General features: G+C 37.7%; 1 long non-coding RNA gene across 1 annotated transcript in view; it reads left to right on the top strand.

The window, feature by feature from the left end:
• Positions 1-5,910, top strand: part of LOC123586012 — a 61,834-nt gene extending 55,924 nt beyond the window's left edge. Inside the window, exon 5 of the long non-coding RNA XR_006706536.1 lies at positions 5,808-5,910. This is a non-coding gene — a long non-coding RNA (uncharacterized LOC123586012). The remainder of the gene's footprint in view (positions 1-5,807) is intronic.
• The last annotated feature ends 8,882 nt before the right edge of the window (positions 5,911-14,792 follow it).

The following is a 14,792-nucleotide window of genomic DNA, read 5'->3' as shown; positions in this document are numbered from 1 at the left end:
ATGATCCCAGGGTTGTGGGATCAAGCCTCACATTGGGCTCTACACTGAGAGTAGAGCCTGCTTAAAATTCTTTCTTTCTTCCTCTGCCCCTCTCCCCACTCTAATGTACTCTCTGTCTCTGAAAGACAGAGAGAGAGAAACAGAGAGAGCTCAAAACAGACTTATTTGCCCCCATGACAGCAAACCAAGACTTAATTACAGTTTCAATTTATCATAGGAAAATGTGACCTTTTAACCAGCAATCTAAAATTTCCTGGCCAGCACTAGTGATGTAATCTGCATGATAAAAACCCCCTTTGTTCCCTTCCCCCCCAAAATGAAGATGTTCTGGCCTGAAACAATCCTTTCTTTTTTGCTATAATGTTTTCAGCCCGTTTTCCTACCTATAAAAACCTTCCATTTTGTACAACTCATTGGAGCATCTCTCTATTTGCTAGATGAAATGCTGCTAGATTCATGAATCACTTGACAAAGCCAACTAGATCTTCAAATATACTCTATTAAATTTTGTTTTATAACACTGTGTTTGAGGCAGAGAGGCATCTAGCAGTTATCTCAAAAGTTGGGCAGGATCCAATCTATGACTAGCTCAGGGTCCTCCATGAGTCCAAGAAAAACTGCCCTTTGTTGAAGAACATTAGAGTCCATTTGACCACAATGACCACAATGTCTAAAAATAAGACACCCAGCAGGACTGATTCTTTATTAAAGAACCTCAAAGCCCACCATGCTTCACATGCTTCAGAGGTGAACATTATGTCTAAGACTGTGGAGGAGAGCAGCATGGCAGAAATCCCTTGTACCATGACACCTGAGACCAAGGAGACAGAAAACTTTGAAGCCCATCAGAAGGACTGAAAGCATAGGAACCAAGCTGTTTCCAGCTTAGTCTCCTTAGTTATAAATAAATAAAATCATACAGTCTGAGAATGAAATGTTATTTTTTTTGAAGTGCTCTCTTTTTAAGTTTACGTATTCCATAGCATAGTAGAGACCTCACAGTGGATTCCATGACATCAACTGTGCTGCAGTCTGACACCCCAGTTTTCTAGTAGAACAGAGCCCTACCTCACACCCATGTCAATAGAGACAGAGGAGTGCCCAATCTGCCTCAACCATTATCTGCCTTTGGTTTCCCCCAGTTATGGCTGAAAGTCATTCTGTGGGCTGAGACGCACCACCACCTCCCTCTCGTATTCCTTGTTTTACCTCTGCAAGTCCCTGAATATAAAATTAAATCCTGTCCACTAATAAAAAAAAAAGAACAGGATTCATGTCCCCTCCAGAATATTCAGGGAAGGGAGGAAGTACACAGCATTTGTGGACAATCAGATTAAGATTACCATCTAGACTCAGCAATTCCATTTTTGGATATAAACCCTCACACATTTACCTTAGAAGACAACTGTGAAATGTTTTTAGCAAAACAATTTATAAGAACAAAACATTGGAAATAGCCCTAATTGTCCATCGCCTGGAAAATGGGATACTATAACAACAATGGCAGCTACATTGGAATGAATGAATCTCACTGTTGAGTATCAAAAGCAAGTCACATAAGAACACCTGTGTTATAGTTCTATCTATAAAATAGTTCAAAATAGACTATTTAAAGCATATAGTTGGCAAAATTAGAGGAACACAGTTATCTGTAGGTGGAAAGGAGGGAGATATCATCAGAGTTTGTATGCAAAAGCTACAATAGTGTTAGGATTGTTCTCCCTGATAAGCAACGAGGAGGGTAGTCAAATATTGCTTAATATTTTCACATTTTGACACTTCTGAAATCAGGAGGATCTTAAAAGATACCTACCATTGTCATAGAAATCTTAACCAATTTCTGTGTTGACAGTATGTGATATTAAATAGAAGTCTGAGAAATATTTGTAATAAGTACAAAATAGAAACTCAAAGGGACAAGATAAGATGTGTCCATAGGTCATGGTCTTAGACTTACAGTTCAACTGAAACATTGGCATTTATTCTGATTCTCACATCAAAGTGGCCACCAAAAGTATTTCCCAAGTTGTTTATAGCTTTGGATGGAAACTTAAGAGTAATCTTCAAAGACATTTTTGAGTATTCTTTTGGCATAAGTAGATAAATAAGCAGTTGAAATATTGCCCATAGTTCTGTGAGATTTACTAAAAATCTAAGTTTAACAAAAGAATTTTTAGTACAGTGGTCACGTAGTTACTAGAAAAATGTAAACCCAGTGACATCCAGCTGAAGGTCACATTTTTTTTTCAGAGCTTCACATACTGCCCAGCAGGGGTAAGTAAATCTCTTTGTGTTTCTGAGAACCTTCAGTTCCTTGGCCACTATCCCAGTATTACAGTAGAGTTCTACTATAAAATATAAATAAAACAATTTCATTCAAGGGTTGCTCTGCACACCAGAGTTAGGGAAAAAGAAAAAGAAGCCCTTTTTTTTCTTTAGCTTTAAGCCACTATGTTGTTTAATGTCTAAAATATAAGCTAAAACTCTCTTTCCATTTAATACCAATTCAAGTATAAAGACCCTCTCTGGCACTTTTAGGTCCACGTTTCATTTATGGGGAAGATTCCTGGAGTAGTAGAAAGCAATTCTTTGTACATTATAAGAAAAGATGAAGAGAGGTGTAGAATTGGTGAAGAGGGATACAATTGGGAAAATAAAAGTGAAAGAAAAAGTAACTAACCATTTTCTTTGTCCACAGAGGCATAAAAAAACAACAACAAATGTACCAGAAGCTAGACAGAGTGAGAGCTCACTAAGAAACACCCAAATAGAGGGGCACCTGGCTGGCTCAGTTCATAAAGAATGTGTCTCTTGATCTCAGGGTTGTGACTTTAAGCCCCATGTAGCGCCTACCTTTAAAAAAAAACCCTCAGCTGAACTGCTGAAATAAACAGAAGAGTTACTTTTGATTTTTTTTTGTAAAATAATTATTTCTATTCCATTCAGAAATAACCTGGGCATAGATCTGGTACCTTCATCCACATGACCCACATCCCTACCTTCCCTAAATAGACTTATAACACATAAACATCAAGGTAAATTGTTAAACTTCAAAACCAATCTGTTCTCATAGGCATGAGGAGGATAATTGTTTGAAAGAAAGAAAGAAAGAAAGAAAGAAAGAAAGAAAGAAAGAAAGAAAGAAAGAAAGAAAGAAAGGAAAGAAAGAAAGAAAGAAAGAGAAAGAAAGAGAGAAAAAGAAAGGAAAGTGATAGACCTTGTTTATAAAAACCAGTGTGGTCACCTGCAGGAAGAGGTGACATCACATGAACATAAGGCAGACAGAAATGCCAGCCAAGTGACCAGCCTTATGTTAGCCAAGAAAAGTCTGGCCACCAGATTTTACAGGAAGAACTAAAACAGAATATGGGAAGTGGACCATCTCTCAGAATCCAACACAGCTCAGCAAAAGGCTTATCCCATCCCTAAGCAGAAAGTGTTTACTGATCTTTTTTCTTGGATTCTACCCTTAACAAGACTCAAGGGTTCCACCTGCCACCACTACTGTGCACTTCTGTCCATTCTCTCTTAGATGGCTTCCACTCCATCACAGTTTCTACCTCGAACTCTCATCTGATTTTTGTGTTGTCTGCTCCTCAGACATCAAGCCACACTATAAAACTGCTACCAAATCACCAATGGTCTCTCTGCATAAATATCAAGCTTCCATTGGCCAAAGTTTCATACCAGAACAATTTAAAGGGTTCTGGTCAGGCTATGGACTGGCTATCCTTGCATCAAATGCCCTCTCTTGGTCAGACCAGCTCTGGACAGAGGCGATGGTGCAGGATGGGGCCTATCAGCTCTATGCCTAAGCAGCCTTTCAGAAGAGAGTTTTGTATGAGGATTGGCCTCTTCAATGCAGAAGACACAGTATACATAGCATCCTCCATCACACAATTTCACATTCTGATATTGTCTGGGGCTCATCACACAAAACTTCAATTTGCTTTTAAGCCTCAATTCTAGCTTAGGTTTTTCTTCTTTTAATATTTTAAAGATCTATTGAATTTCTATGCTAAAGAAAGTAATGTACTAGGTATTGGGCATGAGGGGAGGGAAATAAAACATTCTAGCAAAAAAGACATTACAAAAAAAAAGAAACGAAAGAAAAAGGGAGGGGCAAATGCCAGGTGTGGGAGGTGCAGCGTAGCCTTCAAGAAGGGGTCACAAGTTAGTCTCAGGCTGACCGGGGTTCAAATTCCAGTTTTGACATTTCCTAGCTGTGGATTTTGGATTTTGGACAAGTTGCTTACTGTCTCTGAACTTTAGTATCTTTACTATAAAACAAACATAGTAATAGAACCTATTACAGGAATCCCCAGGATTGGTATTTAAATACTTAAGTGAACACACACACACACACACACATGTATATGCATACATACATAGATCCTGGGATATCACATTCACCCAGAACTTTTTTTTAAAATTTTTTTTAATGTTCATTTAATTTTGAGACAGAGAGAGAGAGACAGAGCATGAACAGGGGAAGGTCAGAGAGAGGGAGACACAGAATCTGAAACAGGCTCCAGGCTCTGAGCTGTCAGCACAGAGCCTGACGCGGGGCTCGAACTCACGGACCGCGAGATCATGACCTGAGCCAAAGTCGGCTGCTTAACCAACTGAGCCACCCAGGTGCCCCACCCAGAACTTTTAAATTATGTTTTGCAAAGAGGAAAAAATGCCTTAGTTCTTGGCCAAGTCCAAAGGGATAATGGAGAAATGTCTCAGCAAAACACGAAGACTACTTCTTTCCTTTTGACAACATTTATTCTTTACTGCCTACATCCTGTACCCACTTATGATCCAATCAGTGAGTGAGTGTCATAGCCCAAACCAACCCTTCCTATAGCCTGAACTCCATCCAAGGAGTGGTTTTACCAATCTCTCGTTACCAACAATTACAGGATCACTTGCAACAAATGCTTAGACCTGTAATCAGTAAGTATTCTGGAGCCATTTGGAGTGTGTGGAAGAGAAGGCAGTGTTAAATATTCCATTTTCTCCTCTACATTTCCTGGCCCTTTTATAGTTAGGTAAGAACATGTTCTAGTTCTGGAGAATTAAATATGAACAAAAGTGACATGCATCACTTCTGGGTTGAGGTAATAAAAAGTTTATGTGCTTTTTTTCTCTGTCTTTTTTCTCTGTCTCTGTCTCTGACTGGCAAAAATCCAATGGGAATAAATCTTTGTTGGGCTAAGCCCCAGCAATTTCAGGCTTAATTTGTTACTAAAGAATAATCTGGCTTCTACTGACTAATAAGAATGGCTTTCAGTACTACAGAAAATTATTACTTTTTATTTTTTTAATGTTCATTTATTTTTGAGAGAGAGAGAGGGAAAGAGACAGCATGAGAAGGGGAAAGGCAGAGAGAGAGGGAGACACAGAATCTGAAGCAGGCTCCAGGCTCCGAGCTGTCAGCACAGAGCCCGGTGTGGGGCTCAAACCCACGAACTGTGCAAATTATTAAACTGATCTAAATAAAGATGCTTTTTGAATTCCAGGAGGCAAATAACGTAAATTTTCTTGTCACCTCACCAAAATCACCAGACTAAGGGCACCTTAAGTCAGTTAAGTGTCCAGCTCTTGATTTCAGTCATGATCTCATGGTTCATGAATTCGAGCCCTGCGCTGGTCATCCCAGAGCCTGCTTGGGATTCTCTGTCTCCCTCTCTCTGTGCCCCTCCCCCACTTGCATACTCACATGCTCTTTCTTTCTCTCTCTCAAAATAAATAAAAATAAGCTTAAAAAAGTTATAAAAATAAAAGATAAAGACACCAGTCTCAATTCCCTTTTTTAGCTGCTTCAAGTCCAGGGGCTGCAGAGGCTGGACCACAGATGGCGATGTAGCAATGTCAAGAAGACAGAAGACAATGTGTCATGCATTCCACAAACCATCAAGGCTAATAACGCACAAAGTATTCTTATTGTGCCAAGTTCTTCTTCGGCCAAAATGTCCATTATTTAGGTTACTTTTGGGTTCAGCGTTTCCATTAACAGCTAATAACCGTAGAGCACTTGTGGTTCTACGCACTTTGCAGGTAATAACTCATTTAATCCTCATAACAACCCTGTAATGTTGATACATTATTATCCCCATTTTCAAGATCAAGAAACTGAGGCAGTGTGGTCTCTCATCGTTTGGAGGAGACAAACTGGTTCATGGTCAAGTCAGAAGCTAATTATGTAGTATTGGGTCTGCAGACAGATTCACTTCACGATGTTGTTGAGATACTAAACAGCATAGCATTTGTAAAAAAAAAAAAAAAAAAAAAAAAAAAACCACCTCAACCACAGTAAACAGCCAACAAGTATTTGCTATGATCATGATGATACTGATGCCAATGACTGAGAATGGAGCCAGTCATCCTTGAGTCTTCAAGAGAGAAATGTGTTCCGTTGCCACTTGGGCACTGTGGTCTGTGCTCCACTGATATGAACAGATATAATTCCAAAGACAGGAACTAAACTCCAATCAAGCTGAAAGAAAAGGCATCGAAGTAAGACTAAAAGTGCCCATAAGTTCTGTGCTATGTACCATTTAGGCAGTTGCTGGTTAATGTATTTCTCATGTTCCTGTCACTAACATAAATAATTTATACTAATAATCACTATAAAGACATTGTTATTATCCAAAATGACAGATAACCATATGGATGCAAGAAGTGTTTCCTGTAAAGGACTGTCTGGTGTCCTGGGCAATGCGTACTTGAATATCAATTCAAAAGTGATGACACATGAAGTTAAGTTTTAATTATTTTACTCAGAACATACAACTTGTCAATCCTAGGGAATATAAATCCCTTGTCAATAAACAAAAGGGAAGCCATGAAATTGAGGGAGGATGTCAGGCAATGAGTGTGATTTTTAGATGTTAGATGTATATCACATAGAGTATTATAAACAGCATCAAGTAAATCTGCACGTTGAATACTGAATGTGGGAATAATATAAGGGCTCCGGTTTGCTGTTCACAAATTATTCTGTGATATTTTAGAAATATTTCATAGACTAGGGGGCTTGGGTGTCCCAGTCAGTTGAGCATCTGACGATCGGTTTCAACCCAGGTCATGATCTCACCGTCATGGGATTGAGCCCAAGTTGGACTCTGCATTGACAATGCCGAGCCTGCTTGTGATTCTCTCTCTCGCTCTTTCTCTGCCTCTCCCCTGCTCTCTCTTTCAAAAATAAACGAATGAACATTTTAAAAGGAGAAATATTTCAGACAATGATTTCTGACACCTGCCACTTACACAGGTACTGTCCTTTACTTTGCCATAAGCACCAACACAAGAAACTAGTCAAAAAGCCAAGAGAATAACCAACGTGGCTTGTGCATCTCTCTGTCTGAGCATTTTGTCATAATTTCTAAAGAAGCTGACTTTTTAAAATATTTATTTATCTTGGGGAGAGAGCAAATGGGGGAGGGGCAGAGAGAGGAGGACAGAAGATCCGAAGCAGGCTCTGTACCGACAGCAGTGAGCCCGATCTGGGGCTCAAACTCATGAAACCTCTTGACATGACCTCATGACCTGAGCTGAAATCAGAAGCTCAACTGACTGAGTCACCCAGGTGCCCCTAAAGAAGCTGACTTTTAATATAAGACTGCATATTATATATCATGCCATCTTAAGTAAAATGGAGTTTTTTAACTTTTCAAATATAAAGATATAGCTTTTAGTTCACAAGTCAACTGGGAAAGGGAGGGGAGGCAGAAGGCCATCGTGGCATCTATTTTAACGCATTTTTTTAGTATATCATAAGCCTTCTTTTATTTCAGTTTATATGTTTCTTTATTTCTTCACTGTTATTATCCAAAGACCCTTATAAGAATTAGTGAGTTAGACCAGAGTTGACCAGATGGCCTAATTATTCTATAAAAGTAATTTCTCATTAAAAAAAAATCGCATTGATCACAATTTGAGGATTCTAGGCAACCACAGAATGAATCTGAAAACTGCTAAAGAGAATGAACACTTACCCTGTTTTTCCTGCATGACCTAAGCATCTGAATAACAAACACTTAATGAGGAAAGTGTGTCTTTAGAGAAGCATTATAGCTAACAAATGAAAAAAGAATGATAGATTTTAAATATGACTATTTTACAAACACTAATGAATTAATGCATCTATGCACTGATCATCAATGACAGCCAACATCACTAAAAGAAAGCAAGATATTTTGTGTGTCCTGTTGTAAGTATACATTACCTATGAAGTAACCTTGTCATGAAAGTCAAACCTGAATTTCATCAAGCCTCTAGATCCTACCACCAACTTACAGAAAAGCAGGGGGTCAGAGGGAAGTGTTAGTTTCACAGGTATGTGATCAGGAAAATCCAGACTGTAGGAAATTCTATAGAACAAAGAAACTCACCCCTTCCACAAATACATTGCAAGTGGAAAAAAGAGATAATGAAGATATAGTTAAAAGACACTTGAGAGCTATATCAAACAATTGCAATGTATTACATTCATTTAGAACTTATTCAAACAAATTGTATATTAAAATAATTTAAGAGGCAGGGAAATCTGAACACAATTATAATTAATTGTAAAACCAAAGTTTACTCTTAAGTGTTACAATGGTATGTAATTATTTTTAAAGCATATCTTAGAGCTAGAGATTTTTAAATGATACAGTGTATAGAATTTGCTTCAAAATAATCTGGGGAATTGGTGAGGATAGAGAGGAAATATGATTGGCTAAGAGCTGGTGATTATTGGAGCCGGGCACAGAGTATATGAAGGTTCCGATGCTATTCCTCCCGTGTTTGTGTGTTTCACATTTTTCATAGTACACGGTTGAAAAACATCTCTCTTTCAAATTTTAAAACTCAAAGGAAATCAGGCTGACCATAAAAGTTTGAAGGTGATCTGGAAGCTCAAATCCATTGCCTAAAAAATGATGAGTTCTTGTTATTTTCCACTGCAAATCATAAGCAAAAGCCCAATTTTGTTTCCATTTCCATTACACCATATGGGTTGGATGTTTGCAGAGGAGGAATTTTTCTCATCCAAACTCAATTTCAAGAAATGTCTTTGATCCATTTTTCTGTAAATTCAAGCAAGAATTTAAAAATTAAAGAAAATATATGCAGTACAACAGGTAGATAGGGAAGTCTGCAATGATAATAGTGATATTCATCTTTTACCATCAAAGGAGATATATATATATATATATATATATATATATATATATATATATGGTGTTTGCCTTCTCCTGAGGAAATAATAATTTTGCCTTGAAGCAGATAATGTGCTATTTCACGTACACGGAGGAGATCTAGATAAGACACAGCCCTGCAGCCTTAGTGGTAATAAGGAAATACAGGTGGATTTTCACTGACCAAAAAGAAAACATTTATTTAATCAAAAAATCAACAAGTTTCTTACACTTACAGTGTACTTTATCTTTTTAGGCAATGATTTTCTATATAAAGCTTCACTGGTTATGTTTATCCTTTGATTCATTGGAAATAAAATAATAATGTTAATCACACTTTTCTCTGCTATGTCAATATTTATAATTTCACTTTTGAATTCTGAAAATTTGGATGGTAGGTAAGCTGCATTTTACCTACACCTAAAAACCTTTCTTCAAAAATCTTTAATTCACTGGTTTATTCATTAAAACAATGAACTAAACGTGGTGTTAGATATACATTGGTGAATAATAAATAGTCTGTGGTTCTTTGAGCTTATGGCATGGTTACAGAGATAAATAACCAAGTAATTAAACTATAAACGCACATTTTAAACTGTGATAAAAGCTTTGAAAGAAATAGTCAAGGTTAAGCGATATATACAATGAGTGAATTCTCTGACATTTATTCATTTACAAATGCTCACTGGGACTTCTGTTTCTTGTCAAGATTGAGTAACAGGGACCAGAGTTTTCCTCCCACCTGGGAAAAAATTAAAAAAAAACATATATACATATAAAAACAGTGATGTTGAAACATTGAATATCAAGAATTCAGGACAGTTGTTTCTGAAAAAAGGGAAACAAATGATGTGAGCCCTCTGATTACCTCAGCTGATTGCTCAGAGATTTCCAGGCAGCAGCAGAGGAAGCTGGAACACAAGTGGATTCCAGGACTCTCCCTGAGTTGAGGAGTCAGAGCCAGGAGCCAAGGAGGCCAAAGCAACTAGAGTTCACAGGGAAGAGTTTCACAGAGATTGAGATCTGCAGACAGAGCTCCTGAGATCTGCAAATGGCACCTAGCCCTTGAGTCTTCAGGTAGTACCGAGCAGTATATCTGAATAAAGACTGTGGGTTGTACCCAAGGCAGGAGAAAAAAACCAAGAGGAGTGGAAGGAAGAAACTCTGTCACTCACCCAAGGCTGAGGATGTCATATGTTCTCACTCAGTAGGGTAGAAACTTCATAGCACACGACACATCAGGTAAAGGAGTCAGAGGCAATTATTCCAATACTGGGAAAAAAAAATTAGGCAAACAATAAAAGCTGCATCATCCCATTTAAAAAAAAGAAATGAAAGCAAGCTTTAAAAAGATCAAGATGTATCCAAGAAACTTACTTGTGTCCCAGAAAGTTCAAGAGAGTTTATAAACCACAAGAACATGTAGAACATAACAAAGTAAAATTCATATTCTATAAAAGGCATATTATGGCATTCAATGTTAAAGTTACAAGGCATGCAAAGAAGCTAGACAATATGACTCTTCAATTGCAATAAACCTAGAAATAACACAGATAATAAAATTAACAAACAAGGACTTTAAAACAATTATCATAACTGTATTCCATAACTTACAAAGGCTAGAGAAATTATTGATGGTGTTAAATAAGGAAATAAAAGATCTAATAATGACTCATCAGACTTGTAAAAATGAAAGATACAATGCTTGAAATGAAAATTACAGTGGATGGGATTAACAGCATATTGGGAAAAGATCAGTGAACTTGAAGACATAACAATAAAAACAAATCAGACAGAATGAAACACAGAGAGAAAAAAGATTGAAATTTAAAAAGTAAACAAAACTCCAGAGATGTGGACAAATACAAGTGACATAACATACATAAAAGAGAGAAGGGAGAGGGGAGAGAAAAAAAAAAGTTTGAAGAAATAATGACTGATGATATTTTTGTAATTTGATGAAAATTGTTAGACCACAGATCCAAGAAGCTAAAGCATGAATAAAACTACATCAAGGGATGTACAGTCATGATCAGATTGCTTTAAACCATAATAAAGAGAAAAATCTTAAAAGCAGCCAGAGGAAAGACCATTACATACAAGAGAGCAAAGAATAATGACAGACTTCTCAAAAACTATGTAAGCCAGCAGACAATGGAGAAAGATTTTTAAAGTACTAAATTCTTAAAATATCACTAACATAAAACAACAGTCACAGAGATGAAGAAAAGATTAAGGGCTCCCAGGGCTAAAGACAGGATGGATTGAAGCATGTGTGTGGCTGTGAAAAGACTGCATGAGGGAGCTTTGTGGTTACATGTGATAAAACTGCATACAATTATATACTCATACAGGTGCGTGCAAAACTTGTGAAAATATTAATCAGGTGTATGGACTGTATCAATGTCAGGTTCCTGATTTTAATATTGTACTATAATATGCAAGATGTTACCTTTAGGAGAAACTGAGTGCAGGGTATAAAGAATCTCTCTACTATTTGCAAGTATCTGCAGTCTATATTTACTTCAAAATAAAAACGTTAAAAAATAAGACAATATAGGGGCGCCTGGGTGGCGCAGTCGGTTAAGTGTCCGACTTCAGCCAGGTCAGATCTCGCGGTCCGTGAGTTCGAGCCCCGCGTCAGGCTCTGGGCTGATGGCTCAGAGCCTGGAGCCTGTTTCAGATTCTGTGTCTCCCTCTCTCTCTGCCCCTCACCCGTTCATGCTCTGTCTCTCTCTGTCCCAAAAATAAATAAACGTTGAAAAAAAAAATTTTTTTTAAATAAATAAATAAAAAATAAAAAAAAATAATAAGACAATATACAAAAATTAAAATAATTCAAAATTAATAGAAAAGCACTTTAAGAAAAGGCAAAAGAAATCATTTTAGCAGAAAGAAAACAATACAAATGGAAATCTAGACCTACACAAAGGAGTGAATAGCCCCAGAAATAGAATATGTGAGTCCATTTTAAATCCATTTCCTATATTTGCATATCTTTAAATAATAATGGTCTGCTTTAAGGAAAAATAAGAACGCTCTATTGTGAGATACGTGACATGAGTTGCATATAAAATGTACATATAAGAACCCCAAAGATGAGGAGGGAGGAAATGGAAATGTATTGCTATAAATTTCTTATACCATACATGACATAATACAATATTACTCAAACATGGTCTGTGGTAAATTAAAGAATTATATTGAAACTTTTTAAATATTGATTTTTAAAAAGAAAGGTTGTAGATGGGGCACCTGGGTGGCTCGTTCAGTTGAGCGTCCAACTTCAGCTCAGGTCATGACCTCGGGGCTCATGAGTTCGAGCCCCATCTTGGGCTCTGTGCTGAGAGCTCAGAGCCTGGAGCCTGCCTTAGATTCTGTCTCTGTCCCTCTCTCTGCCCCTTCCCTGATCACACACTGCCTCTCGCTCTCTCTTTCTCTCTCTCTCTTTCATATAAATAAGCTTTTAAAAAAAACTTTTTAAGTCGTAGAAAATATGCCAAAAGGATAATAAAAGTACGTAGTCCAAAAGAAGGCAAAAGGAAAGGGGGGGGGGGGGGGGGGAGAACATATAGGACAAATAGAAGGGAGTCAGATCTGAAACCGTAAAATAGTAACATTGGCATTAAATGTGCATGCACAAAGACACCTGTTATGGATCGAATGTGTCTCTCTAAAGGATATATTCCAGTTCTAACCCCTAGTGGCTCAGTGTGAGCCTATCCAGAAGTATGATGGTTGCTGAAGTAGTTAAGATGAGGTCATACTGAAGTACAGTGAGTTCTTAATCTCATATGACTGCTATTCCCATAAAATGAGAAAAGATAATGTGAAAACACAGACACACAAGAACACCAGGTCAAGACAGAGGCAGAGATTGGAGTTATGTGGCCACAAGCTAAGGAACACTTGGGGCTACCAGGAGCTAGACGTGGCAGAGGAGGATCCTCTCCTAGAGGGAACAAAGGGAGCATAGCCCTTGTAACACCTGGGTTGGAACCTCTAGTCTCCAGACTGTGAGAAAAGACATCTCTGTGATTTTATGCTTCCAGAATTGTGGCACGTCATTACGGCATCCCTAGAAACCAATACAGTATCCCGATTATAAAGCAGAGAATGGCAGATAGATAGGCAAGTGCCAACTACATTCTGCCTGTAAGAGACCTATTTTAAGTATAAAAACAGAAATCCAAACAGAATTATCCCAAAAAGTTAAACATAGAATTACCATAGAATTGACCCAGCAATTTCCCTTCTGGGTATATACCTAAAGGTATTCAAATCAGGGACTCAAATAGATACAAGTGTTCCCCGCAGCATTATTCACAATAGCAAGAAGGTGGAAACAACCCAGATGTCTATGAAGAGATAAACGGGCATACTAACAATTATGCCAATAAGGGCTTGAGTAGACACTTCACCAAAGATACAAGATGACAAATGAGCATGTGAAAGTATGTTCAACATTATTCGTCATTAGGAAAACACAGATTTTAACTACCATGAGATAAAACTCCTAAGATATTAGAATGGCTAAAATAAACTTTAAAACAGCAGTATCAGGGGCACCTGGGTAGCTGAGTTGGTTAAGCATCCCACTTCAGTTCAGGTCATGATCTCCCAGTTCCTGAGTTCAAGCCCTGCATTGGGCTCTGTGCCGACAACCCAGAGGCTGGAACCTGTTTCAGATTCTCTGTCTCCCTCTCTCTCTCTCTGCTCTTCCCCCCGCCTTCTCTCTCTCTCAAAAATAAATAAAAGTAAAAATGAATAAAAATAAAATGACAATGCCAAGTGCCGGTGAGAACAGAGAGCAATAGGAACTGTAATATAGTGCTGAAGGGAATGTAAATGCAACTGTTGCCTTAGAAGGCAGTTTAGCATTTCTTAAAAAAAAAGGTTAGTGACAGCTCAGAGCCTGGAGCCTGCTTCTGATTCTGTGTCTCCCTCTCTCTGCCCCTCCCCCACTCACGTTCTGTCTCTCTCTCTCTCTCTCTCTCTCAAAAAAAAAAAAAAAGTAAATAAACATTAAAAAAAAAAATTACACACATACCAGGAAAGGATCTCTTCCAGCCATCTCTTGTTAATTTCTCGGCTTTGTGGCCTTTTGGCCATGTAACCTCAATCTTCACGTGTGTCCTCTGCATGTATGTTCATCTGTGTCAAAATTTCCCCTATTTGTAAGGACACTAGTCATGTCACATTAGGGGCCCATCCTCCTCCAGTATGACCTCACCTTAGCTAATTACATCTGTAACAACCCTATTTCCAGATAAGGCCACATTCTGAGGTCCTGGGGGTTAGGACTTTGTGGGGGAAATAATTCAATCCAGAATAGCCCTTATTAGAATGGCCAAAATCTTCTGTTCTTCTGGAGATCTATTTGTTTCGTTTTCAATTAACAAAGAGTGAAAATGAAAAACCTTTTCTGACATTTTTGCTTGGAGTGCTGGATTTAAAAGTAAGTCATTTATGTTCGATACATTTCATTAAATGTTTGGCATGAATTTACAAGGAACTACTATTTATTTTAATCAGTTTCAGATTGCAATAGGTCATTTAAAATTCCACTAGAGATTATTGATGACATTATTATTTTTAAAAAGCACATCTGATAGGATA

Source organism: Leopardus geoffroyi, chromosome C3 (assembly GCF_018350155.1).
Source record: "Leopardus geoffroyi isolate Oge1 chromosome C3, O.geoffroyi_Oge1_pat1.0, whole genome shotgun sequence".
In the NCBI taxonomy this organism is placed as follows: domain Eukaryota; kingdom Metazoa; phylum Chordata; class Mammalia; order Carnivora; family Felidae; genus Leopardus; species Leopardus geoffroyi.
The sequence above is the reverse complement of the archived record's forward strand: the minus strand, read 5'-3'. Positions and strand labels throughout refer to the sequence as shown.